Genomic DNA, 6,752 nt, shown 5'->3' on the forward strand with positions numbered 1-6,752 from the left:
GCTCATCATGGCCATCTCTGGTCATCGCAGTGAAGTAAGCCTCAGAAACTACATCGTCTACCCTTCGAGTGAACAACTAAGAGCTTGCTCTGATATCCTTTCTGATGCGTTAAGTGGAAGGCCACATCAGTCACTGCAGTCGAGTTTTACGGCGCTATCATCCCGAGCAATTTTCATGTTCCTTTACATCCAGGTATCTTCCATTCATAAAACACACGCCTCGAGCATTTTGTTCCCTATTTTATCACGTGAAGAAACTTGCAAGTTTCTATGTATAAGCTTAAAGTCGGCCGGATTTCACTAAGAACAATTCACTGAACACCAAAACTAAAACCTTCAGGCAAGTGTTAAATTTGAACTGCCGCGCTACAAATATATTTCATTTTTTCTCAAGAAGGGGGAAAAACACTCGACTACGTCTCGTGTTTCTACCCACACTTCTTTCCGTATTGACCGAGGATTCTATGGGTTATGAAAAGAGCTCCCGATTAACACGCTACTTTTCTTTAATGTTGTACATGCCAGAATTTTAAATGTTTGAGATCTTGTTGTTTCCGTTGTAGCAGCAAACGAAGAGTGTTACGATTAACCTGTTGTGATAAACGTTGCCAATGGTTACGTTTCCGAATTCTCTCAATTATAAAGCTTGCGAAGGCCGTATTGAAAGTGCATTTGTGAATGTGATAAACTTAACAATATTACTCCAATTCTAACTCCCTTACGATGCCCGATAAACGAAAAACTCGAAAGAAAGCTCCCCATCTGCAGAAGCTGACGAAAGTCACAATCGCGTCTGCCGGACGCCAATAAGTTGAGCCGAAACTCCGAGCAAGAGAAGACGTTTATTGACCGAAGGCAAGAGACATACATAAAAAGAACGAGCGGGAAAAAAAAGAGCCGCGTTAAATATATGCGCCAACCGTGTGACAACGAAGTGAACTAACCAACAGCGTGCCTACGAAGCAGAACAATGAAGCAGGCTAAACGACAGCGTGCACAATGTGTCACGTCATCCAAGTTAATGGCGAGAACTAAACAACAATGCGAAATATGGCGGGAGACATACTCGAGTGTTGTCCAAGAACTTCTTAAAGCTCAGGTATGCATCATGAAGTCGTTCATGGAATCCGTATAAAATGAAATATCTGTAACATGTAATATCTGTATGAAATAAAAGTGCAGATTAAAGTGATCCAAGTATAGCTTTGTAGTTGAAGTAACATGCATTGTGCATGCAGTATGTTGTTTTGCTGTGGTTATCTGATAGAAGTAACTTGATGTAATCTTGAGAGACTGTTCAGTAAGCTGTATTCTTCATCGCAGGAGAACTGTAAGACAGTGCTGCTGTAATGTACACATGTCCTCTCTAAGTGATGCCTCTGAACGAAGTCTATTTGAAGAGAAGGGGAAAAAAGGAACATGAATTTTGAAATTGTAACAGTACTACAATGATAGTCCTATGAAAAACAGGTCTATTAAATGGATTTAGTAAAATAATTCGTAACAACTGGTGATACTGGATAATGACTCACATTTCACAAGCCACTTCTTGACTAGCTATCAAATCAAAGACAGTTTGTTTACTTTATTATTATGAAAATTATTGTTCTAATTATCATTGCTATTAGTACTATTACTGCTGATTTCTAATTAAATGAAAGCAATCTTGTCATTTGTGTGGTCTGTTTCAAATATGAATCTATACATGTATGTTAATTGGCTAATTTTCATTTGACAAAAATGTACAGCCTTGCCTTGTGACCAAGACTCTGGCTGACTGAGTTTATTAGCATTCTTTGAATCACTAAGGGGTATCAATTTCTTTTTTTTTTTGTCTTTAAATCTGTCTGAATTTTCCATAAAAAAATAATCAGTTAATAGCACTAAGAAATGAGATCCATATTGCGTTATGATCTGTGAAGTCTCTAAAACACCTGCTTGTATAGTTAAGTGAGATGTTTGTAAATAATTATATGATCAATTAATTTTCTATTGTAAGTTGTGTATGTTGATATCAACTGTTTCTAACATTTATCTCTAAATAGTAAATTCCACAAAGGTAGCTAATGTCTGCCTCAATAAGGCAATTTACATTTAAGTCTCCAATAATAATGTTGTTCTCTGTCAAAATGGTATCTAACACTTCTGAGACTGCCTGACAAAGTTGTCCTCTGGGAATTTTTGGAGAGCAATAAATACCCAAGACTGTACAGTTCTCACAAATTGTGACTTCAATCCCAGTTATTTCAATACCATGTACATTGTGACAGTAGGGATATCCAGGGCAATATGGGATTTTGCTAAACACAGCTGTACCACCAAAAGGTCTTGATCCAAGACTACAGACTGTATGTATGTGGACTGTCATTTTTAAAGAGATGTTATTTAACCAACTATGTTATATTTGTCACAAGAATCTTGGGAACTAAATCTTGTATCTGCAAAAAAAATGATATTAGAACTTGAATAGTTTAAGTCTTTGCATATGCCTTGTGTCTACGCAGTGATCTTGCATTCAGGTAACAGATTTTTAGAATTGAACTAGATATGCCATTAAGTGGTGATATACAAAGTTTAAGTTTAGCAGTTGTTCTTAATCACTCCATTTCTTTCTCAACAGTGGCATGAATAACAATTTTGTCTTTACAGAGATCAGTTATATATAAGTCTTCAAAGGTGGAATGGTTCTTTTAGTACTTAAGTTGACAACAATTTTAGTTCCAGTATCCCCCTCAGTGATCTATGAACTGTTTTTGCTGCTGCAGGGCATAATGGAAACTGTTTTCTGACAACTTGAGTTGCTTTGTTTTTACCAACAAAAAATTGTATGGTAACTGGTTATACTGGGGTCCATGCCCTATGGTCAATTCCTTGGGTATAGAGATGTCTGTTCTCATGTCTAGTTTTTTTACCAAAATCTGAGTGATCAAACTGTACCCAAACTATGCCTGAGTGTTTGCTTTGCTGATTTAGTTGCACAAATTTGATGATATTCCCAGCACCATGAATTTGTTATGCCATCTTCAGTTCACATATTCATTACATGCTGAATTCACCTTCAGCATTTAGGTAGAGGTTCAATACCAACTCCTCGGTTTTTCTTGGGAAATTAATTTTGTCTTAATATTTTTCTTCAAACCTCAGAAGAGTTAGCTCCAATAACACTGTCTAGTGCTGTGATTCTGTATTTGTTTCCTATAGCTACATTATGTACTTCATCATTAAATTAATCTACCCTAGTTTGCATAAATTTTTGTTTATATAGGTGGGTGCATCAGATGGGTTGTTTGTCTCTTCTCACACAACTCTTCCCTTCAATTTTACAATGTCACTTGCTGTGTGTTAACCTTCACATATTTAACCAATTAAGAAGTTCTGCAAACAACTTGCTATCTCTTTGCCACATGATCTCAGTGAGCTCAAACACTGAAAAGTGCTATTGCCAGAGAATTGGATCAAGAACTGTGTAAACTGAATCTTGGAGGTGTTTAAATATGTAGTCATCCATTACTGGTTCTAACTGGAACAAATCACCAATATAATGGTGATAAAAGAAACACCACCAAAATCATCTTTGCAACCCTTACTATCTTTAAGCCTATTGTTCAGCTGTATGGCAAACACATTCAAATTTCATCCAAGAATATCAATTTGACGCCTCCAAAGTGAGTTGTCAAGGTGTCTTGTCAATTTAAGTCAAGATATATTGTTTGTAATTTTTCAATGACTGATAGGCAGGAATAGCAAATGCACGGTGAATAGTTTTACCTTTAATGTTGTAAGCAGCTTTCCCAGTTGAACCTAATAGTAAGACCTTAATTTGATGAAAATCACTGCCAGCTCTTGTGTTAAAATACTTAAGGGCTGCCTGATCCAAGGCTTTTAGAAGATGTGATTTGCCCACACCAGCTCCACTACTCAGAAAGCAATAAAAAGGAGTTTCTGTGCTTTCACTCTGGTGCAAAATGTGATAAAAACAATTCTTTTTTCTTTTTATTTAAAATCTAAACCATTCCACGATAACCATCATCTGGTAATTTACTGATTAATATAGGTGGCTCATTGTGGCGTGATGTGGAAGGAATTTTGAAATCATCTGAAAGGTCAAAGTTCATTGAAATCAGGATGTAAATCTTCATTACCAAGAACTTCCTTCATCTTGCAGTTCAACATTTTGCGCATTTGGTGTTACTAAGTCCTACTGGGAATCACTAACTTCTGTGTCATGTAAATGCTGTTCAATGTCATTCATATCTTCACTGCAGACAGCATACTGATGCATTTGTTTGTCTACTTTTTCTTTCAAAAGAAGGAAATGCTCCTGATATGAAGAGCTTAGCTGCCTATTAAATCAGCTTTTTCATTTTGCCAACAAGTAAAAAGCATAATAAGTTCACGGAAATGTTCTTTAGAGTAAGAATTCACATTGTACCAAACACTTCTAATTATTCTAGGCTTTATATGCTGCTTTGGTTTTGCAATTTTTGCATTGTGCTTGCCTAAAGTCTGAAGTTGAAATCAGCGAATTCATCATCATCATCATCATCTTTCCCTGTTTCAAGTAGGAGGTTATCTGTGTTCAAACTTTTAGATTTTTTCCCAAATGAGTTTTTGGGGTGAATTATACAATGCAGCCCAATCAGCCAGTAACATTCTCTATGCTTGTTGGTCTTTCTATGTACCTCTTAATAAGACCAGTAGAGTGAATGTCTTCAGAGTCATCCTTCACTTCTTCTATTTCATTCATTGGTTTCAAAAGCTGAGCTTTCTCTTCAGGGGGTGAAGTGGTGATAAAAATCACCTCTCTAGAGCTTTTCCTTGTTGGTAGCTGATGAACTATATGTAAACTGCCTCTTGAGCACTGATCTCCCCACTATTTAAAAATTTATTCTTAATATCTCTCTCTAATTATGCTGTAATTTCCTCTCTTTGTCCCCTCACATGCTTGTTGTAAAAAGTTGACTCATTCCCTTCTGGGCTTTTGAAATGTATGATACATTTATTATGTACATTGCACAAGCATAAACATCCAAAACAAACCATAATTATATCCATATTTGCTCTCCATGCACTTAGACAGACACTGTTGTAGGTGTTCATTAGGATTTCTTTTCAGAAATATGGTGGGAGAATTTAGGTTGGATCAAATAGCAAGATAATAGTAGTTTTGTTCAGGGATGTCCAGATTAATTAGCATTTGTTCAAAAGTGATGTTATCCACCTCTTTCATATCATTCTAATGCTTACTGATATGTTTGCAATTTTCTTTATGTTTTCTAATATGTCACTTTCAGAAACATCACTGCCAATAGAATGTAAAATGCTGGTTCATTTCATTGGAGGCTGTGAATAATTAAATCTGCATTCCATCTTTGATTTTTTACGCGAGTTGGAGAGTGCTTATGAATCGGTTTGTTGACAAGCAGTCCCAGTTCTGGATCATTCACTGATTTTTCACAAGTGATTATTGGATCAATAATACACTGGTGCATCTTCAAGTCAAATTAGTATACAAATATGTGGTGAACCTCTCTGCTGGTATTCAAATCTGAAACAAGCCTGACATTTTTCCTAAGGGAGCAGCATTGCTCATTAGAAAGCACCTTAAAAACTGATTGAATTGGTAACTAAAATGTTGTGCACATGTCACCCGGTCACTCTGAATCAACCTTGACTTTTCTTCCCAGTTTAAATTATCTAATTCATGAATCTGAATAATCTTTAACATCAGCAAACTTTCCAAGTATTTTAACGAGATGTACCCATTGTGTTTCAGCTGATAAAAAACTACAAAAGAAGTTTTCTGGACCAAATAGTGAGATTTAAAATGGTTCAAAACGAAGGAATCTCAACGCTAACAATTATACGCAGCAGTGTTGAAACTGCTTTAATTAGTGCCCTTTTCGCATTAATTAACACAAATTAGACAAACAAGTACCTTAATTATGTGGCGCTTCTTTGCGCTCATCATTGCATGAAACACCGACAGGAGGGTCTTGGACGTTTTCAGAGGATCGCTCAGTTCGTTCCGCCATACTGAACACATGAAATAAAGCCTTCCAAGGGAACTTCACGCTCTTATTGGAACTCAGAGCGAGGTTTAAAAATAGCTAGGCCGAGATTCCCAGTGAGGAGAAATGCACGTGCCCATTCGCAACTATTGTTTTGTAAATTGAGTAGATTTTAGGCCGTGTCTGATTGGAATTGTAATTAATCGGGCTTTCGTTGGAAAGCCCGAGTCTTAAATTGCAAGCCGTTGTTAGTCGCCAAAAGGGGGGTCATGGTCCCAGGCGTTCCTTGCTTAAACTGGGGAAACTGGGGATGAGAGTGTGACAACTTTAGGTACGTTGTCACGAACTCGCTCTTTGTAAATAACATAATTTACAGAATGCTGTGTTTGGTGTAGACCATGTGGCGAAGATTCCTTTCTTATACGCTCATCTCACATACAAACGCACACGCCGTTTGTGGTGGGCTCACGCTAAATGATGTCGGGCGTTTTCGGAATGGTCCGGTCCACGAATTCTATAGCTCGAAAGCTAGCCAAATGTGCAAAGTTCATACTAGTTCTTGCGAGATAACAAATGAGCCATATGTGAGTTCAAATTACGAAAACTCTGGCAAAACTGGAACAGCCGATGTAACAACAAACTATGATGCGGAGACGAACACCTCACTTACTGATAAAGTTAGAATGTTCGCGAACACATTTTCGAAGGTGGCGCCAACAACAGCGAATTGGATTAGGATAC

General features: G+C 37.1%; 1 long non-coding RNA gene across 1 annotated transcript; it reads right to left on the minus strand.

Moving 5' to 3' along the window:
• Positions 1-823: 823 nt before the first annotated feature.
• LOC111344526 (uncharacterized) lies at positions 824-6,289 on the minus strand. Its single transcript, XR_015999287.1, has 2 exons — positions 5,939-6,289; positions 824-1,390 (listed from the first exon to the last, which is right to left on the minus strand). It is a non-coding gene; the product is annotated as an uncharacterized LOC111344526 (long non-coding RNA).
• Between the last annotated feature and the right edge of the window lie 463 nt (positions 6,290-6,752).

The sequence above is a fragment of the Stylophora pistillata genome, chromosome 1 (genome assembly GCF_964205215.1).
Source record: "Stylophora pistillata chromosome 1, jaStyPist1.2, whole genome shotgun sequence".
Taxonomy (NCBI): Eukaryota; Metazoa; Cnidaria; class Anthozoa; order Scleractinia; family Pocilloporidae; genus Stylophora; species Stylophora pistillata.